Source organism: Equus przewalskii, chromosome 13, assembly GCF_037783145.1.
Source record: "Equus przewalskii isolate Varuska chromosome 13, EquPr2, whole genome shotgun sequence".
NCBI lineage: Eukaryota > Metazoa > Chordata > Mammalia > Perissodactyla > Equidae > Equus > Equus przewalskii.
The window spans coordinates 52,532,671-52,555,407 of record NC_091843.1 but is presented as its reverse complement, the minus strand read 5'-3'; the positions used below and the strand labels follow the sequence as shown (position 1 = coordinate 52,555,407).

The following is a 22,737-nucleotide window of genomic DNA, read 5'->3' as shown; positions in this document are numbered from 1 at the left end:
TAGATTCCCTGTTAATTTCTACATAAATATGTATCATCTCTAAGCAGAGGCAGTTTTACTTCTTCTATCTTTATCAATATGCTTTTTGTTTCTCTTTTCATTTATTACATTGGTTCTGGCCTCCAGTACAGTGTTGAACAGAAGTGATGATCATGAACATCCTTAACTCATTCTCAATCTTAAGGTGAAAACACTAGACTTTCACCTTTAAGTATGACACTAACGCTGCATTTTTTCTTTAAAGATGCACTTCATCAGTTTGAGGATGTTACCTACTGTTCATAATTTGTTGATAGTCTTTTACCATTAATGCATCTGGCATTTTGTTAAATGCTTTTTCTGCATATATTGAAGTGAGAGTATGTTTTTAATCTTAATGTACTGATATAGTAAAATTACATAGATTGATATTTGAATGTTAAACTAAGATTGCATTCTTAGCATAAACCCTACTTGGCTGTAATATATTGTCTTTTTAAAAATAACCTGGATTCAATTTGCTAAAATTTTATAAGGAATTTTTGCATCTATATTCATCAGGAAAATTGTTCTGTAGTTTTCTTTTCTGGTAATTGTTTAGTTTTGGATTCAGAGTAATGCTGTCCTCATAAAATGAGTTAGGAAATATTTCTTCTTCAACGATTTATTTGTGTCTGTGTAGAATTGCTATTATTTCTCTTTAAATGCTTGATAGAATTCACCAGTGAAGTGATCTGAGTCTGGAGTTTTCCTTGTGGGTAAATTTTTAACTATTAATTCAATATCTTTAATCAATATCAAGCTATTAAGGTTTTCTATTTTTTTTTCTTGAGTGAGCTTTGGTAGTTTGTGTTTTACAAGGAATTTATCCATTCCACCTAAATTGTCAAATTTATTGAGAAATAGTTGTTCATAATATTCCTTTATTATTCTTTTGATATCTGTAGAATCTGTAGTAACTTTGTTTCTCTCAATTTTGGTAAGTTATTCTTTTTTTCTGATCAGTTCAGCCATAAGTTTATAAATTTATTCATCTTCTCAAAAACCAGCTTTTGGTTATATTGATTTTTCTGTATTTAAGTTTTTTATTGATTTCCATCTGGCCTTTGTTACAGTCTTTCTTTTGCCTATTTAAGTTTATTAACTCTTATTTTTTAGTTCCTAATATAGAAACGGAAATCGTTGTTTTGCGACCTTTATTCCTTTGTAATGTAGAAATTTAGTTCTATAAGTTTCCCTCTAATTACTTCTTTAGTGGCATCTCACACGCTGTATATTACGTTTATAGTTTTGTTCAGTTCAAGAAAACTTTTTTTGTCAAATCATTATGCTTTACACCTTAAACTTACGTGGGGCTATATTTCAAGTATATCTCAATAAAACTAGGGGGAAAAAGAAAAACTTTTCCATTTCCCTTTTTCCTCTTTTATTTATTTTTTGATGCAGAGATTATTTAGATATATGTTATTTAGTTTCCATATATTTGGTATTTTCCAGATATAATTCTGTTCTTCATGGCTTATTCAATTCCATTTGGTCAGACAACGTATTTTGTGTGACTCCAGTCATTTTCAATTTATTCAAATGTGTCATCTCCAGGAATGTGATCTATCTTGCTAAATATTCCACGTGAATCTGAATAAAATGTGTATTCTTCTCTTATTGGGTGAGGAATACTATAAATATCAATTAAGTCAAACTGGTTGGTATTGTTTCTTAGCCCTTCTATATACGTAATGAATTTCTGTGTGTTTTCCATCAAGTATTGAGAAAGGAATATTGAAATCTCTGAGAATGATTTTGTGGTTTTGCCTATTTTTCCCTGTTGTTTGTCAGTTTCTGCTTCAAGTATTTTGAGACTCTATTATTAGGTCCTCTTAGTGAATTGACACTTTGTCATGACGGAAAGAACTTCATTATCCCTGAAATTTACTTTATCTAGTGTTAGTCAGGCCATGCCAGCCTTCTTGTTACCACTGTTACTATGGTGTATCTTTTCCTGATGCTTTCCTTTTAACATATTTGTGTCTTTATATTTAAAGTGAGTTTCCTATAGGTAACTTATGGTTGAATCTTGCTTTTTATCAAACCTATAAATCTGCCTTTAATTTGGGTCATTTAAACCACTTACATTAAATGTGATTTTTGATATAGTTAGGTTTAAATCTGCAACCTTGCTCCTTGCTATTTGTTTTTTATTTTTCCTGTCTGTTCCTCTTACCCACATCATTTCTTCTTTTCTGCCTTTTTGTTTGACTAATTGATTATTTTTATCTTTCTTTTTTATCTCCTTTATTGTCTTAATAGCTATAATTCTTTACTGTACTATTGTAGAGATTGCTTTATATTCTATAGTATACATCTAAAACTATCATAGTCTACCTTCAGGGGATAGTTATTTCACTTTACATATAGCATAAGAACACTACAACTGGGGCTGGCCCTGTGGCCGAGTGGTTAAATTTGTGTGCTCTGCTTTGGGGGCCCAGGGTTCACTGGTTCGGATTCTGGGTACAGACCTACACTGCTTATCAAGCCATACTGTGGCAGTATCCCACATAGAAAAATCTAGAATGACCCAGAACTGGGATATACAACTATGTATCAGGGCTTTGGGGAGGGAAAAAAAAGAAGATTGGCAATGGACATTAGCTCAGGGACAATCTTCCTCACCAAGGAAAAAAAAACATACCTTAAAAAAAGAATGACAACAATATTTTTCTATTTCTCCCTTTTGACATTTGTACTATTGTTGTCATACATTTCATTTACGTATAAATGTTATAAAGCCATCACTACACTCTTACTGTTTTTGTTTAAACAATCAATTTTATTTTAAGATTATTTAAATCATAGTAGGACAAATCTTATAAATACTCACAAAGTTACCATTTCCAGGGCTTTACATTCCTAAGAGTAGTTATATATTTCCACTTGATGTAATTTTCCAATGCTTGAAGGACTTCATTTAATATTTCTTGCAGTGCAAGTCTGTTGCAAATGAATTATTTCAGTTTTTGTATGTTTTGTATTTCAGCTTTGTATGAATGAAAACATATATTTCATTTCCCTTTTAAGAGAGACTTTTTCTAGGCGTAAAATTTTAGGTTAACAGTACTAAAATACTTTAAAGTATTTCTTAAAATCCTTTAGAGATATTGCACTCTCTCTGACAAGAAATTTGTTTTTATTCTTACCTTGTTCTTCTCTATGTAATATGTCTTTTTCTCCTACTGCTTTTAAGATTTTCTCTTTATCACTATTTTTGAGCAGTTAGATCATGATGTATCTTCATGTAATTTTCTTCATATTTCTTGTGCTTAGGTTTTTGTTGAGCTTTGGATCTGAAGGTTTTGTCAAATTTGGGGAACTTTAAGCTATTTTTATTTCAAACATCTTTTTTGTCCTCTTCCCCTTTTCTTTGGAAACTCTAGTTGCACATGTATTGTGCCACTTAACATTGTCCTGCAGCTCACTGCTGTTCTGTTTATTTTTGTTTTTAAGTCTTTTTAAAAATCTCTCTGGCTTTCATTTGGGGTCATTTATATTGCTATATTTTTAGGTTCACTAATATTTTATTCTGCAATGTCTAATGTGCCATTAATCCTATTAAGTGTGTATTTCCTCTCAGATATTGTAGTTTTTATCTCACCTCACTTATCTCATTGTAGCTTTACCTTAGGTTCAGTTTGGTCTTTTTCATATCTTCAAGGTTTGCTTAACATGTTCAATATTTCTTCTAGCTTTTTGAACACATGGAATGCAGTTATAACATTCATTTTAATGTTCTTGTCTGCTACTTTCATCATCTGTGTCAGTTCTGAGTCTGTTTTGATTGATTGATTTTTCTTCTCATTATGCATAGCATTTTCTCACTTCTTCTTATGCCTGCTAATTTTTGATTGGATGCCAGACACTGTGATTTTTTTACCTTGTTGGGCGCTTGAAAATTTTGTATTCTTATAAATACAGTTGAATTTTGTTCTGAAATGTGGCTAAATTATTCGGAAACAGCTTGATCCTTTTTCATCTTGTCTTTAACATTTATTAGGCAGTAGCAGAACAGCATTTAGTCAAGGGGTAATTATTTTCCACATCTGAGGCAAGACTGTTCTGATTCCTCTACCCAATGTCCCTATGAATTATGAAGTTTTCAGGTCTGGCTCTGGTATCAGGTATTATTCTCAGTCTGTGTGAATGCCTGTTCTTGTTCCCTTTAACCCTTCTGTTTTCTCCCCACCTTCCAGGAGTTTCATCACATGGAGTTTATCATACATTGCTTAATACTGAATAGAATCTTTATGGAAGTCTCTGGAATTTTTTCTCTGCATACATCTTCTCTTTGGTACTCTGCCCTGTGCAATTTAGTGTCTTGGTGTTCTTGGTCCGTCACACATGTCTCTTCATCTCAGGAAATGTTTTGGGCTTGCCCCAGGTTCTCTTCCCTGGGCTTCATTCTGGAAACTCTCTCAAGGATATCAATTGGGACAATCGCAAAGAGACTCTTGTTCCACATCTCTTCTTCACAGCCTTATGTCCAATGTCTTTAAAACCTTTGTTTTATATATTTTGTTTAGATTTTTATCTTCTTTAGATGACACTATGAATCTGATCCCTGTTTTCTCATCTTGGGCAGAACTGGAAGTCACAGATTCACTGAAAAAAATATATTGTGGACGTCAAATTATTTCATAGATTTTGATTATATACAAGGTTTTCTGTTAGTAGGGCAGAAGTTGCATGTCCTAACTGGTAAAATAATTTATGATTATAAGTCTAATCAGAAATATTGTTGCTCACTAAGGAAGAAATCTATGTGACAAATGCCATAAAAGAATTAGATAATTTGCTCTGGTTATTATTGATAATTGCAACTTGTTAATATCTCTATCTCTATCTCATCTACACTTTAGCTACAATCATTTGCTGTCTTAAATGAGAATTTTGATGTGAGTAAAATACTTCTGCACATTGAAGCTCATATAACACCCAACAGCACAAATTTATTATTTTTATATTTAGAAAAAATCCTCAAAGTTAGCAAGAATGTTAGACATGGTTTTCCTGTGATAATTAGTGATAACACCTAACTTAATTCAAAACTTAACTCCAAGATGGTAACATTGTGCAAGGATGTAGAACTAAGTTACTTTTTTTGTGTGTGTGAAGAAGATTTTCCCTGAGCTAACAGCCATTGCCAATCTTCTTTTTTTGCTTGAGGAAGATTAGCCCTGAGCTAATGTCTGTGCTAATCTTCCTCTACTTTATACGTGGGATGCCTCCACAGCGTGGCTGATGAGTGGAGTAGATCCCTACCCAGGATCTGAACTCCTGAACCCCAGGCCACCCACGCAAGTACACAGAACTTTAACCACTTGGCTACTGGGCCAGCCCCCAGAACTAAGTTAATTTTTGCAGTGTTTCACAGGAATCTTTTTGTGCTGAAAATTGGCAGTGGAACACTGTAAACTTCATGCACTTTTGATGCCCAAGACATAGATATTTTAGCATCTATGCTGATGAGTTAGCTGTTAAATATGGCAGTCATGATTTATGTGTGTTGTGATCAAGAGAGTCTTTGTACCATTGGAGAAATGAACTTATTCGTGTCATCTAAGAGTACATCCTTGCCTCAGCTTACACTGAAGATTGAAAGAAAAAGTTGGCCTTTTAGGTATATATTAAAATCTTGTCTCGTCGAGTTCAACATTTCTCTTAAAAAGTGTTCAAAAATAGTTATACAAAATATATAAAATGTGTCAATGCAAGTTCATCAATTGAAACAAATGTACCATTGTAGTGAAGGATGTCAAAAGGGGAGGTTGTGAGTGTATAGGGAAAGGGGGTATATGGGAACTCTTTGTACTTTTTGCTCAATTTTGCTGTGAACCTAAAACTTCTCTAACAAATAGTTTATTATTTATTAATCAAAGGATCCAATTTACTTACTATTAATGAAACTATCATTAGGAAAATAGTTTGGCAACAAAGAGTTTTGCCCCCTTTACCATGCTGCTAGTAACCAGCAATGAAAGTAACAACCTGCACTAAATTTGCAAAATTTGAAAGTTACTCATAGATTCCCAAAAATGTTCCCGGATATCTACACTTATGAAAATGAACTACATTGTTCAGTTAGCCTGTTTCAATTTCTGGTATTTGGGTAAAGGAAGACATATATAGAAGTTGTTGAACTGCACTGAAATTTGATACTGAAATCGAATTTAAGCATTTATAAATTTTTCAAGAGGGAGCTGGCCCCATGGCCAAGTGGCTAAGATGGTGTGCTCCTCTTTGGTGACCCAGGGTTTCACTGGTTCAGATCCTGGGCGTGGACATGGCATTGCTCATCCGGCCATGCTGAGGCAGTGTCCCACGTAGCACAACCAGAGGCACTCACAACTAGAATATACAAGTACGTACTGAGGGGCTTTGGGGAGAAGAAGAGGAAGAAAAAAAAAAAATGAAGATTGGCAGGGGCTGGCCCCGTGGCGGAGTGGTTAAGTTCGCGTACTGCGCTTCAGGCGGCCCAGTGTTTCCTTGGTTCGAATCCTGGGCGTGGACATGGCACTGCTCTTCAAACCATGCTGAGGCAGTGTCCCACAAGCTACAACTAGAAGGACCCACAACCAAGAACATACAACTATGTACCGGGGGGCTTTGGGGAGAAAAAGGAAAATAATAAAAAAAAAATCTAAAAAATAGAAAAAAAAAATGAAGATTGGCAGAAGATGTTAGCCCAGGTGTCAATCTTTAAAAAAATTTTTTTCTCAAGAGAAGTTATCCTAAATGTTAAAACTATTATACAAATAATATGTTCAAGATTAGAAGTATATGTGTAAACAGACATAGTTTATTGTTACGAAACTGAGTAAAGTTAAATATTGCTCCATTTAGAGGATTTAAGAATGAATTGGGTGCTATGCATCATGTTGTGAAATATAAGACTAGATGTCACCATCTTAGCACAAAAAAGATAGATTTTATTTTTCAAATATACAGGCAACAATACCAATAACGAAAAATAATTGATAGGCAATTTTTACACTTTCCAACATTTATTTTTAAATTTATATTTAACAATATAATCTAAGATTTTATATATACTGTATATTATTATTTTATGTGCTAAAACCATATTTTCAATGATATGCTAGGGTCAATTCATACTGTCTCTTGAGGGCCAATTTTTAAATATTTAGAACTTTTTGAAATCATGTTAAGAACACTTAATATGACATCAACCCTTTTAACAATTTTTTGTGTATGTGAGGAAGATTGGCCCTGAGCTAACATCTGTTGCCAATCTTCCTCTTTTTGCTTGAGGAAGATTGTTGCTGAGCTAACATCTGTGCCAATCCTCTTCTATTTTGTATGTGAGATGCTGCCACAGTATGGCTTGATAAGTGGTGTGCAGGTCTGTGCCTGGAATCTGAACCAGCAAACCCTGGGCCACCGAAGTGGAGCACAGTGAACTTAACCACTATGCCACCAGACCAGCCCCTTAACAAATTTTTAAGTGTACAATCAGTCTTATTAACTACAGGTACAATGTTGTATAGAAGATCTCTAGAACTTACTCATCTTGCATAACTGAAACTTTATTCTCATTGAACAGCAACTTTCCATTTCCATCTCCTCCCAGCCCCTGGGAACCACCATTTAACTTTCTGTTTCTATGAGCTGGTCTATTTTATATACCTTATATAGCTGAAAGAGTGCAGTATTTGTCCTGTGACTGGCTTATTTCACTTAGCATAATGTCTTACACTGGTTGTTAAACCATTGGTAGCCTGAAATAGCCAATGGTAGGAATATTTGCACCATGGAAATTGGAAAACACTAGAAGTCAAGACTTCTTTTTTTCAGAGAGCTACTTCACCAGCACATCCCTAGATACTTTACCAAAAATATTTCTGGTGGTTGATTTTTCTTTCTTACACCTTGCCAGGGTCAGTCATTTATATTACTCTATCAGGTCACTATAGTTATTTGGTGTTCTGCTATCAGACTGAGGGAAAAGACACAAATGTTTTACTAGGCAAGGCAGAGAGACCCCGTAGCCAATACTGCCAACTGACTTGTGACCCTGGAGATTTTCTTCAGATATATGGCTAGTCACCTGGTCTATTCCCCTAGAGAACTACTGGAGTATGTGTACCACAGAGTGAGAGTAGGCTCCCAATAGATACCAACCATTTCAGGAGAGTAAAATAGCCCAGGGGAGTACAAAGTTCAAGATGTTGATGGGCCAGCAGCCATCAACAAAAGACCCTGACATATGGAGACCTTGGAGCCAATGCCTAAGCTGGTGGATTTAGCTTCCTAAAAGGAAAAGGATAATGAAGGCTGAGTTTTCTGAGGAAGATGAATTACTTCAGTCGCCTCTGGACACACCGAAGTGCTTATCTTTGGAAACACATACGTCTATCTTTAGACACACATGCACCTATAGCACCTGATCAATTTTATGCAGAACATCTGTTGCTCTCCCCAGATGGAAGTTTAAAGATATGTACCTTACACAATAAAAAATTGTTCAAAAATTATCTAAGTAGCAGAATAACTCCCAGGTAATTGCCTGGACTTCTTGGGTGAATGCTTTGATAAGACTGTTTAGATACAGGGCTTCCCGGTCTTGTGAGAGGGCTAAGAGTTGGCAGAGGACTAAATTTCTCTCTATGAGAGAATAAATGACAATAAATTATTTATAGAGTATGGTTTGGTTTGGTTAATTGAGGAAGAGCAGACAATATATTGTAATTGAATATTTGAGGAGACCTTTTACAAAACCTGGCAACTCAGAAGCTATGAAGGAAAAGATAGATATATGTGATTATATACATTGTATAATTCTTTTTCCTAACCCCCAAAGTGACTGTTTTTGGAAATAGGGCATTTAAAGAGGTAATTAAGGTTAAATGAGGTCACAAAGGTAGGCCCTGATCCAAGAAGCGGGAGAGATATCAGGGATACTTGCTTACAGAGAAAAGGCCATGTGAGGACGCAGCAAGAAGGTAGCCATCTGCAAGCCAAAGAGACAGGCCTCAGGAGAAACCAAACCTGCCAACACCTTGATCTTGACTTCTAGCCTCCAGAACTGTGAGAAATAAATTCCTGTTGTTTAAGACACCCAGTCTGTAGTATTTTGTTTTGGCAGCTCTTGAAAACTAATATTGTGATCAAATTGTTGATGTGAGCTACCTCAACATTTTAGTTAATTTTGTACTTTTTTCCTTAGATGTGTCTATGTTATATGATTTTTTTAACAATGAGAGTAAATTATTTATAGAGTCATTATTTAAAAAATGTTTGAAATGAGATAAAAATAAAAGGAATCGAAGATAGTAGGCACTGGAATTAAAAGGCCATGAAACCTAAACAGATTCAGCAAAATGGAAGACTAAAGTCATGCCTCGTAAGTTGTGGAGGGGAGCAGAGGCATCCCAAAGAAGCATAGAAAGAAAGTGCATAGGCAGTGAGGAGATAACAGAACAGCAGCTCAGAGAGAAGCAGAGATGAACAGACATCCCTGGAGGAAATGAAAGAACTTTCGGCTCCAGTTTCTTTGTGGATTGGCAGTACCTTATTACTATTTTCATATTTCCATGAGATTTCACATGTCTTTCAAAGATATTTCCTTTTCTAATAGCTTGAGTTGAATCTCCGCCTTAGAACATAAAGTCTACTAGAAAAATATTCAAGACTTACCTCTGTTTTATTGCAGAGAAATCGGATTACCATTGCTTAAAAAGCTTGATAGACTTGAGAATCTGGTCTATAGAGCATCCCAAGTGTTACCCTCCACTCCATCCAAGGCCAAGGACTCTCGCTTCTCTGAAATTCTCACAGTTAAAGATCTGTACCTTCACTCCAACACTGCCACTCTGTGAAGCCATCATTGTCACCTTCTATCTGGTCTTGAGCGTGTGGTGAGACTAAGGCCCTTAATTGAAAGGTAAACCAAAGCCAATATTTATTTGAAAAAAGATTTGGTTGAAGAAAAGATTTCAGAGCTGAAGTTTTCTGTCAAATTTGCAGAATAAAAGCTGCATTCATCATCTTCAGGGTTTCTTGAAGGCCTGCAATGAGATCAGCATTTAATTCAGGTTTTGTTGAATCAATCAAGGCTTCAGTGGCTTGTTGTCATTGTTATCTAATTTGTTTCTCAACATGCCTCCTGATTCCTGCCTCATTACCTCTAATACATCTTGCAGGATCTGCTGGACTGAAGCACCTTCGGCAAGATTCTCCCTGCCCGAGAACATAAAATGGCTCACAGGCCTTCGTGCCTGTTAGTGGGTTTGCCATTTTGATAGGTTTGTCATTTTGTGCTTGTCTTATCCATTAGTTCTTCCAGCAACTGCTGATGAAATTGAGTCATGCCACTATTCTCTTCACCTGTCATTAACATTTTACCACTACACATTTGCATGTGCTGTTTAACCCACAGGAATCTCTTCCCCCTCACCTTTTACTTACATAAATTCTTCCTCCCTTTCTGGTCAACTGCACGTCTTTCCCTCACTCTGAAGCATTTTCTGATCAATCTCATAGTTAAACCACTGGCCACTTTTGACTTTCTCAGGTATTCAGAGTTCGTTACACGCACTTTAGCGGGACTTTTGGTTGTGAAAATAATAGAGCGTATTTACAATACTGTTGTGGGAAAAACTTCAAGTCTTTATGGAGGGTCCCCATGCAGACCTTTAGATGGGCTACTCATTGGTCTCAAAACCACAGCTTGTGATATTCAAGTATTCACATAAGAATTCTACTGAAGTCCCCTAATTTTGCACCAGAAAGAAGGGAAATGATGATATTTTGATTACAAACATCAATAATACTAGATCCTTAAGATGGTTCCTTTATGTTTAGTCTTGAACAAGACTATCCTCGGGGACAAGTCGTGATGACTGCATATTATATTGGAGTCCTAAAGTACTTAAAATTTCCCTGTTTATTTGAAAGTCTTAGGTGTGAGAGTGCATGTAGAGTTAATTAACTCCCTTCCCTGAAACTCAACTATTAAATATAAGAAACAGAGAAAGATTGCTGTTCTAATAAAACTAGATAACAACTGAAGCTTACAGTTTGTGACAAAATTTTGATGGATATAGAAGCATGACAAATTGAGAAAACAGCTGAAATCTGATTATAAGGCTTCATTTTTTCAATTACACATACATTTCTCTAAATATAGCTTACAGTGCCCTGAAGAAAGGAGAGAGAAAGAAACTGGAAATAACAAATATGTTAGACAGTTTTGGAGATATAAGCAAAGACAAATGAGCAAAAAATAAATAACCTATGTGTGTGAACTTGGTAATTACGGGACTTCCCTGTGAGCTCTGGGACCACACACTGACCTGGTCTTTTGCCAGGAAGAGTGGAGAACAGATTGGGGCACATATATGTGTAAGCCATAGATGACTGTCCATTCAAAAACGGCTGCTTGTTTTTCCACAACTTAGTATCAAAACGGGGCCTAATGTGTGGAAGCCCATCAATAAATGCCAGCGTATAACTGAATTCTTACTGTATGTCTACCATGAAGTATGTGCACACACTCATGATTGGTACTTAACCAGTGTGATTGGATAAGACTGTATAGGGTATTTACGGCTTCTGTTCCTTCAGTTTGTCAGTGGTTCATTCTGATGGTCAGTGAATGGGTTGTATTATTTATTAAACGTTTTGACTATCACCCTCGTGCACAAACCCACCTCTTTCAAACACTACTCATATACTATATCCACACTTTTCAAATAACTTACCATAACACATATTCCTCTACTTAAGAATATTACTGCCAACCCATACCACGTATCACACACGTAGCCTCTCTATATTATGCTCCCCACAAAATATGAGCACCCAATGAAATCCTAATATAAAATTCCCTTGAAAGTATTCGCCAATCACAAAGATCACAGACCATAGAGCCCATGCAATGACCAAGAGCATTCACCTTAAATTGTTATTGAGTATTTTCTGTACACATATGTGTGCATGATGGTGTGTGTGTGTGTGTGTGTTTGGTGGGGGTGGGATGGGAAGAGACACCTGGGGAGCCAGATGAAGAGTTGAGGAATTGCTGACTGCCTGTTGAGAAAACATGCAACATGAGTCTGTCACTACTGATGTCCAGGGATCAGCACTGTAAATATGGATTCTTGTCCCTTCACAAAAAAGTAATGAAACCATTTCTGAAATGTGCCTGAGTGGAAGGAACAATGTCTTTCATGGTTCGGATATACCGAGTGTGATTTTAAGCTTATGACAATGATATTAAATTCTGCAGAATTATTCAAAGGAGTTCAACATTCTTCAAGAGTTCTTGAGGAAAGCAGGTTTCTCAAGATTCTCTCTGCCCAAGACCCTAAAATGGCTCCTACTACTTGCTTCCCCTTAATGGCTAATGTCTCTTAATGGTGCTCCCTAATATGTGAATATGATAGAAGTGGACGGATATATACTTGCCAAGGCCCACTTTGAAATGCAAAATTTGAATGTGCTCTAAGGAACAGTTACTGAAACTAATGTAGAGATCTATGAGTTCTTTCGAGGCCATATAGAAACTTTTTAGACTGTAGTCAATCTCTTGTATTTGCTTAAAGGGCATCCATTTCTCACTCTTCTAATAATGGTCCCTCAGTTTTTCACTGGGGACACCATTCCTCTTGAACTGTGAGTCCATGGGAAAATACATCTCCTCCAGGATGGGCACAACACTGAACATATTTTACTCTCATTCCCTTAGACTTAGAAATTGTTTTAGAGATAGCCTCAGAAACTAATATTTAGATAGTGCTTATCGGGTGCCAAACACTTTTCTAAGTGCTTTAGATGTATTAACTAAGTTAATTCCTCAAATGGTTCAGGAAGTAGATAAGTTTTTACATACGATATAAATAATTTAATCCCCCAGTTAATTCAGGAAGTAGGTACTACTTTACAGGTGATAAGATTAAAGCTCAAAGAGGTTAAAGAGCTTCATTAAAGACACACAATTACTGAGTCCTGAATCATGACATGAACTTGCTTCTATCTAGCTGTAGATTCTCTGATCTTAACCCAATGGTGTGTTTCCTGAGTAGTCTAATTCTAGAAATTGTGCTGGAGTTATTGGAAAGGAGAGGTTGTCTTTATTTGTGGGGTTGCTTTGTTGCTAGGATGCAGACCTAGAGATGCTAGTAGCCATCTTGCCATCTACCTGAATGGAGAGGCTGTTGAGATTGACATAACATAGAATAACAGAGACAAGATATAGACAGATCCCACCACGTTATTTGAAGCTGATATCCTTTGGGAATTTTAAGTTACATGAGTCATTCAATCTCTGTTTTTAAACTTAAATTATTTAAGCCACTTTGAATTGGGTTCCTGTCACATATGGCTGAGATGTCGTGACCAATGCATATGTATTTAACTTGGATTCTAATAATAGAATACTGAGATCTGAGGGAGTTTTGAGAGGAAGGAATGAAAAAGAAAAAATGTGTAATAAACCCGTTTAAGGCCACATTACGTAAGTAGCTCTACCCACTGCAGACACACAAGAGTCTGGGCTATAATTGTCCATGAGGGCTCATTTAGTTCAGGTTTCAAACTGTAACAAGACGTGAAGAGGATATTTATCTTTTAAGTTAGAAAAGAGAAAAATATAACAAACAACTATGTACCCAAGCTAATAAGTAATAAAGAAGAATTTTAGTCTTGAAAAGAGGGAAAAGTAATATCTTTTGAGTGCTAACTGTACCAAACATTATTCTAAATGCTTTCATATATCTTATTATTTAAGGGTCCCAACAGAGTGGAGAGGAAGATATTTTCCATATGTGGAGATTGAGGCTTGGGCTGTTAAACTACCCAAAGTGAAGATGGAAGTGTTCTACACGTGTTTCCTCCTCCACACGAGTCTTATACAGCTCAGTGCCTGATGCCCCAGTCTCTATTGCAGCTAGGAGTGGGCATATGACACATTTTGTGTTAATGAGATATAAGCAGAACTCTTGGTGGAGGTTCTGGAAAACAGTATCTTCTTGATAAAATGGACATTTGCATCTGGTGCTTTCCACTTCCCTCTTATTTTTGCAGTGAACATGGGCTTAATTCCTGGGGCTTCAGCAGCTATTTTACTATAATGATGGGGGGAGCAAATTCTTGAAAGGATGGTAGGACATAAAGATAGATGAGCCTGTGTATTTGACGATATCATCAAAGACTGCATATCTCCAGATTGTTTTCTTAGGTGAGATAATTAAATGTTTTTGTTGCTTATCCCATTATTACTTGCAGCTCACTGTTTATACATGGGCATTCTGTTACTTGCCACCAAATGCACTTCTAATAAATCTGACCCTAGATAGACCCACGGCTAATGCCTATGCTATTTTTCTAATAATAGAGCCTTTCTTCACTATTATTTTCTTGCTTCTTCTTCAATGAGAATATAATTTATTATATATACTATTTTCCAACTTAACTAACAGAAAAGTATCATTTATAATAATATATTAGTATAATAATAAGGTTGTTTTGTGCCAGTATGGTGTTTACATATAATACCTTTTAACAAGGTCCACAAGAATATATGAAGGGAAGGACCAACTATGGATTTTTAAGACAAGATCTAAAGTCTGTGACTTCCCAGCTCTCTCACACCACACTCACTTCACTTTCAAAGAAAGAGTTCCACTTATTCTTCAAATAACTTAAAGCTTTCATCAGGAAATAAATGAAGCACAACAGATTCTTACTGAAAGATTACAGATGCCTCATGTACTTTTTCAGATGTTCTTTTTTATTTCAATTTTTAAAAGCTCAACAGTAACTTAGAATCATCTCTTTTGAAAATACCATGTGGTAGTTGGAAGAAGATAAGTTTTGTCATTCTTTCATTCATTTTGTTAATTAGTTCATTCAATGATGTTTTAAGCACCCCAATCATCGAGGTTTAGCAATAGATTATAGGAATAGAAAGGTGAATATGACAGATCTGTTGGGGAATGGAGCTAATGGACAAGAAATTCTGAATGCAACGAGTATGTTAAAGGTCTACTGGGAATCCAGAGGAGAAGACTCCATCCTGATTCCGGGTTGTCAGGGAGAGCTCTTCTGTGGGATAATGCTTTTGATACTTGTATTAATTTCCTACTGCTGCTGTAACAAATTACAACAAACTCGGTGTCTAAAATAAATTTATTATCTTACAGTTCTGGAGGTCGGAAGTCCAAAATAGGTCTTAATGGACTAAAATCAAGTGTCAGCAGGGCTGTGCTCCTTTCTGGAGGCTATAGGGGAGAATCTATTTTCTTGCCTTTTCCGGTTTCTAGAGACCTCCTGCATTCGTTGACTCGTGATCCCCTTCCATCTTCAAAGCCGATGATGGGTAGTCAGGTCCATTTCACATTGCATTACTCTGCCTCTGGTTTGTCTGCCTCCTTTTCACGTGAAAAAGGATGCTCGTGATTACATTGGACCCATCTGTGTAATGCAGGATAAATTTATTAAGGTCAGATGATTAATAATCTTAATTCCACCTGCATCTTTACTTCCTCTTGCCATGTGATGTAACATATTCACAGGTTCTAGGGGTTAGGACATGGACATCTTCGGGGGAGATCATTATTCTTTTTGCCACATTGCTTGAAGAATGAATGGGAACTATCTAGACAATAGGAAATATCTAGAAGAGAATGAAGCGGATTTTAGCTTGGTGTATAGGAAGGACTTGAACGGTACACATGAAGACAGACTGTGGCACATACAATGAGAAGCCCAGTATGAAAAGTCTGATAGAAGAAGGAGATGAGTTTCCAGTGAGTTCTGTCCATGTTTTGCAACCTCTGTTAGTGTCCATTCTGCTCACAGTTCCTTGGTAGATATTCTCTGCCATACCTTGCAAAGTCTTTTCCTAAACATGAGCAGCTTACTATTTGGTCAACAATTCAAGGGAAACAGATATGGTTTTTCTGGGCTCCTTCTCGGAATTTCTCTTTCCTTTCCAGTAGCCAGCTCTTCAAATTCTAGCCACCTGAGCAGAATAATTCCTCACAGATGCTCATGCCCTAATACCCGGAAACTGTGAATATGTGACGTTACGTGGCAAAAGATATTTTGCAGATGCAGATAAGGTGACAGACTTAAAAGAGGGAGAATATTCTGGATTATACAAGTATATCCAATCTAATCACGTGAGCCATTAAAAACAGAGCACTTTCTCCAGCTAGAATCAGGTAGATGTGACAGAAGTCAGAGAGATTTGAGTGTGAAAAGTACTTGACATACCCTTGCAGCCTTTTAAGATGGAAGGAGGGCAATGTGACCAGGAATTCAGACGACTTTAAGAAGCTTAGAGAAGCTCCTAGCTGTCCAACCAGGAAACAGGGACCTTAGCTCTTTAACCTCAAGGAACTAAATTTTGCCAACAATCTGAATGAGCTTGGAAGTGCCTTCTTCCCAGAGCCTAGAGAAAGGAAATTGTCCCTGCCAACACCTTGATTTTGGCTTGTGAGATCCTAAGCAGAGAATTGGCTGATCCACACTGTGCCCAGATTTCTGATCCAAGGAAACTGGAATATAAAAAATGGGCATTGTTTAAAGTCACTGACTTTGGTAATCTGTTACAGCAACGATGAACTCCAAACTCTTTTCCCAGCAAGACCAACACTCTGGGCTCCATTTCTCTGTAGGGTGGTACGGAAAGTGCCCCCATGGGGAATGTGGATTTCACTTCATGTTTTTCCCTTCTCTCAAGGATCATAGCTTTATATTACTATTGCTTAAAGCCTGAAAATAGTGACTTTGTGTATTTTGTTCAATTTTATATCGTTTACAGCAGGATGGTAAGTCCAATACCGGTTACTCCATCATGCTGGAACCATACATTCAAATAGATTTCTGATTTAGGGTAAGGCATTTGTTGTTTTGTTTGTTCTTTGTTTTATGAGGGCTTTTGGAGACATGTCTTTGTTTCCAGGGTTCTGAAATTTCATGATGACCTGACTTGTGGGTGTTTTTTTGTTCATTGTGCTGGACAAATGGTAGGTGCTATCCATTTGGAAACTCGTGTCCTTAAATTCTGGGCAATTTCTTTGAAATATTTACTCAATAATGTCCTTCTCATCGTACGACATGTTCTGTTTCTTGAATACATGTTGCAATTGGTTGCTAGTATTCAAATCTTCTATATCCTTATTGCTGTTTCTGTTTAGCTCTTCTATCAATTGCAAAGAGGTAGGTGTTAAAATATCCAACTGTGGTCATGGATTTATCCATTTCTTCTTTCAGTTCTGGCAGATGTTTCTTCGAGTATTTTGAAGCTCACTGAGGTGTGTATACATATAGGAATGTTACTATTAAGAATTAGTATCTTGGGGCCGGCCTGGTGTCATAGCAGTTAAATGCGTACATTCCACTTAGGTGGCTGGGGTTCACCGGTTCGGATCCCCAGTTGGACATGGCACCACTTGGCAAGCCATGCTGTGGTAGGCTTCCCCCATATAAACTAGAGGAAGATGGGCATGGATGTTAACTCAGGGCCAGTCTTTCTCACCAAAAAGAGGAGGATTGGCAGCAGATGTTAGGTCAGGGCTAATAGTCCTCAAAAAAATAAAACAAAAAGAACTAGTATCATGTATTGAGAAATTTCCTTCTTGATCTTTAGTAATACTTCTCTTCTTAAACTTTACTTTGTCTAATACTGAAGTAGCCTCATCAGCTTTTGATGAATTTCTTTATCATTTCTTGTAGTGCAGGTCTGCTGGTGATAAATTCTCTTAGCTTTATTTTATTTGCAAATGTCTTTATTTTACCCTCCTTTTTGAAGGATAGAGTTCTGGATTGACAGTTTCTATTCCTTTCAGCACTTTAAAGGTATTATTCCCTTGTCTTTGGTCCTTCATTATTTTTTGATGAGAAGTCGATCGTCATGTCATTGATTCTCTGTGGTTCTTTTGAAAACTGTGGGCTTTCAAGGTTTCTCTTGTTAAAAAAATGATTAAAGAAGATGAATTAGATAATACAAACAAACTTTATTTAATGCTTCATGAAGTGAACTGTCTCCTTTCAGAGAACTGCAAAATGGGGTCAAAAGCAAGAAGCTATCATAGGATAAAGAATAAAGAACAAGGAAGAGACAAATAGAAATATCTGATTGGCTCAGGCCGTATAGTCAGGCTTGTCTGGGGTGAGAAGTCCCAGAGTTGGCTTGGTGTTTGGGGATTGGCTGACTGTATATACTGTGTTTCTGGTGGAGCAGAGCATTTATAGGGACACAAAAATTATCTAAGTTTTGTTTTGCTGATGTGGCACCTCTGGCAGGAGCGACACCGTCTTGGGCCTAGAAAGTTACTTCAACACTTTTTATCTTTGCTGTTCAGCAGTTTGACTATGATATGTCTAGGTAAGTATTTCCCTGTATTTACCTTCTTGCTAAGCTTCTTGCTTTTATATGCTTATGTTTTTCACCACATGGTGGAAATTGTCTGTTTATTTTTCTTCAAATACTTTTCTGCTCCATTCTCTCACTCATCTCCTCTTGACACTTCAATTACGTGTATGATAGACTTTTTAATATTATCCAGAGTTTCACTGAGGCTCTGTTAATTTATTTCAATCTATTTTTTCTCTGTCCTTCAAAGTGGATCATTTCAATTGCTTGAACTTCAAAGGTATTGATCTTTTCTACTGCCATTCATAACTTCTATTAATCTTCTCCAGCGAAATTTTCATTCTCAATTATTGTACTTTTCATTTCTAGAATTTTCGTTTGGTGTTTTTCATAATTTCCAATTCTCTTTTGAGATTCCTTATTTGTTTAATCTTTATGACCATTTTCTTTCCCACTAAGCCTTTGAGCATATTGCTGTTTTAATGTTTTAAAATTTCTTTTCCTGCTAATTTTATCATCTGGTCATCTCAGATTCCCTTCCTAGTGATTTTTTCTTGACAATGAATCACACATTGATTTGCTAAGGTGAGTCTGGGGAAGCCTGAAGTGTTTACCAAGCCCCTCAAAGCTGGGAAACTCGTACTCCAAACTGTCTCCCCTGTGGTGAATAGCAGCTGACATCTCTACTGACTTCTTTCAGCTTGCCAGTTGATGTTTTCTACTGATCCTTTTAGAGTCTCCCCTGTGCATATGCAGATTTTCTGTGCTTGCATGTTTTCTGATGTTCTCCTGCTCAATTTCCAGTCTCAGATACATCCTCTGATATCTCAAGCTTGAGTTCTAACCTCTGCAACATGAGAATTGATGAGTGTCTTCGGAGTAAAGCCGATGTTTACATAAAAATTCATTTGGCTGAGGATGCTTCACTTCCTTCAAAGGTCAGTTTCTCTCCAGTGTCTCTCTGCTTTTAGTTACTCTCCAGTACCTTCAAATAGTTTTTAAAAAAATTTTTAACAGAGTTCACAGTTATTATCTGTGAGAGGGTTAGTTGAATACTAAATGCTGCCTCTAGCAATGGCTTTTATTTATTTTTTTAAACCACTTATTGAGGTATGATTGACACATAAAAAGCTGTACATCTTTAACGTATATAACTTAATGAGTTTGGAAATAAGTATACACCTGTGAAACCATCACCACAATCTGTGCCATAAGCACATCCATCACCTCTAAAGGTTTCCTCCCACTGTCCTAATTATTATTATTATCAACTATTATTATTATTATTTGTGTGCGTGTGGTAAGAACACTTAATGTAAGATCTACCCTCTTAGCAAACTGTTAAGTATACAATCCGGTATTATTAACTCTAGGCACTGTGCAGTACAGTAGATCTCTAGAACTTATTCATTTTGCATAACTGAAACTTTGTACCCTTTGGCTAATACCTCCTCATTTCTCTTTCTCCCAAAAGTTATTTTTAATTACATTTTTCTGAGTCTTACTAATGTATTGAAAATACCTTTTATAATAATTTTAATTCCAACAATGTTATTATAGTTTATCTAGGAGTTTATCAGTAGATTCTTTGGGGTTCTGCATAGACAATACTGTCATATGTGAAAAATTAAATTTTATTTCTTCCTTTTGATTTTTTGTAACTTTCAATAATTTTAATGATTTTTATTTATTTATTTATTTTTTGAGGAAGATTAGCCCTGAGCTAACATCTGCCGCCAATCCTCCTCTTTTTTGCTGAGGAAGACTGGCCCCCTGGGCTAACATCCATTCCCATCTTCCTCTACTTTATATGTGGGAAGGCTGCCACAGCATGGCTTGACAGATGATGTGTAGGTCTGCGCACTGGATCCAAACCAGCTAACCCTGGGCCACCAAAGCAGAACGAGCAAACTTAACTGCTACGCCACCAGGCCAGCCCCAAAATGTTTGACCTTAACATATTGCTAAGAATAGTGGGATAACAGCAGTGGTAGTAGTGCATATATTGTTTTTGATGACAAAAGAAAAAATTTCAACATTTAAACATTGTGTTGCTTGCCGTAGCTTTTTATAAATATTCTTTATCTAAGTAAGCTTTCTTTTCTTTTTTATAATGAATGAATGTTAAGTGTTTCTTAGTAAAGCTTTCTTTTCTTTTTTATAATGAATGAATGTTAAGTGTTTCTTAGTATCTATACAACTCATCACTATTTTTTCTCTTTTAGTCTTTTAATGTGGTAAACTACATTAATTGCTTGTTTAATGTTAAGCCAATTTTGCATTCCTAGGAAAATCCCAATTAAGTCACAATATAGTATCTTTTTCTTTCATTGCTAAATTAGGTTCATTATTGTATTTTTAGGATTTTCACATCATGTTCATGAGTGATATTTCCCTGTCTTTTTCCTTTCAGGCTCTTATTAAGCTTTGTTATCAAGGTTATATAGTTCCTTACAATGAGTTGAAGACTGTCTACTTTTTTTCTATATTTTGTCATGGTATATATAAAAATGCCGTTAAGTTGGTTTGGGGATTTAGGGTTCACCAGTAAAACTATCTGGAAAAATATTAAACTATTAGTTCATTTTCCTTAATGTTAATAGGATTTTGGGGGTTTCTATTTATTTTTGAGTAAATTTTGGAAAATTAAATTTTTTTATGAACTTGTCAATTTCACCTAAATTTTTTTATGTTTATGGAGATAAAGTAGTCATAACATCCTTTTATATCTGTGTGATACTGGCTGCATTTATAATTATGTGGACTTTTCTTTTTCATTACTAATGTTGTTTATTTATGCCTTGTTTTCTTTCTGTCATGGTATGTTTTGGCAGAAGTTAGTCATATTCATTGCAGATTTCAAAGAGCTAATTATTCATTTTGTTTATCTTTTATAATATGCATATTGCATTTTGTTCAATTTTCCTCTTATGTTTATTGTTTCATTTCTTCTTATTTTCTTTGGGCTATTCTTTATCAGTTGTTTAATTGTTAATCTCTTTATGTGGATGTTTAATGTGTAATTTTCTGTCTCTCTCCTTTCCTAATAGAAGCATTTGAAACTGTACATTTTTGTGCATATTCATCATAGTTGCATCCTATAAATTTTTTATGTAGTCTTGTCATTATAACCCAATTCTAAAATTTTTTCCTTTTTTTTTTGTGAGGAAGATTGACCCTGAACTAACATCTTTTGCCATTCTTCCGCTTTTTGCTTGAGGAATATTGGTGCTAAACTAACATCTGTGCCAATCTTCCTCTACCTTTTCTATGTGGGACACCACCACAGCATGGCTTGATGAGCGGTCTGTAGGTCTGTGCCTGGGAGCTGAACCTGTGAGCCCCAGGCTGCTGAAGCAGAGTGTGCAAACTTAACCACTACACAACAGGGCCAGCCCTTCTATTTTTAATTATGATTTTTCCATGATTCATAAATTTTTAGAAGAGTGTGATCTTTGAATTATTTGATTTTTAAATTGGTTTTCTTATGGACAGAGGAAAACAGCTGATCTTTATAATACAAATCTTCTCAATCTCTTGAAACTTGCTTCATGACCCAGTGATCAATTTTCATAACATTCTAGGCATCCTTGAAAGAACATGTTTTCTGTCTATCACGTGCTTTTAGTTCAAATTTGTAAGTTATGTTGTTTGTTCTCTGACTGACTTTTACTGCGTTGCTTGATTTATAAGTTAAAGGGAGATGTGTATGAAAATCTAACCATGATGGGTGTTTTCTTGATTTCATTTTTTAAATTTCTGTCAGTTTGCTTCATATATTTTGGAGCTGCCTCTTATGCATCTAAGTTTAGACATGCTAAATCTTCCTGACCTACATTATTTCTTGAAATGGGATGTTTTGGCCATAAAGTTTATATTTTCTATTAATAAAAGCACACAAGCTTTATTTGATTAACTTTTGCCTGATGTACGCTCTTTATTTTCTTTCTTTATCATTATATTTCAAATGGATGACAATAGTTGGATTTTTTTTTTACTTCAATTTAATAAGGTTGTCTTTAAATGCAGCATTTTTCTCCATTTACATTTATTATTATCACTCCAATTTTGGATTTGTTTCTTTCATCTTATTTCTAGCTTTCTATTCATTCTACCTTTTCTATGTTTTCTTTGCTTTTCTATTTTTCCTTTTATATTTTATTTTAGTTTGTATTTTTTTCTTCAATTTTTAAACCTCTATTTATGTAGAGGATATATATTCAATGTGCTTTTATTTTATTGTTATCCTAGACATTTTAATATCTGTACTTAACATTTCAAAATCAAAAGTCAATTAACAGCTTTTCATTCTTCCTGAACAAGTTGAAGATCTTAGAAGGTTAATGCTCATCATGCTTCTT

At 35.7% G+C, this 22,737-nt stretch overlaps 1 long non-coding RNA gene across 2 annotated transcripts in view; it reads left to right on the top strand.

Moving 5' to 3' along the window:
• The window catches only part of LOC139075120 (uncharacterized), a 132,180-nt gene that overhangs the window by 97,087 nt on the left and 12,356 nt on the right, over positions 1–22,737 (top strand). For both annotated transcript variants that reach the window (XR_011525181.1, XR_011525180.1), the window contains one exon: positions 19,181–19,314. This is a non-coding gene — a long non-coding RNA (uncharacterized lncRNA). The remainder of the gene's footprint in view (positions 1–19,180; positions 19,315–22,737) is intronic.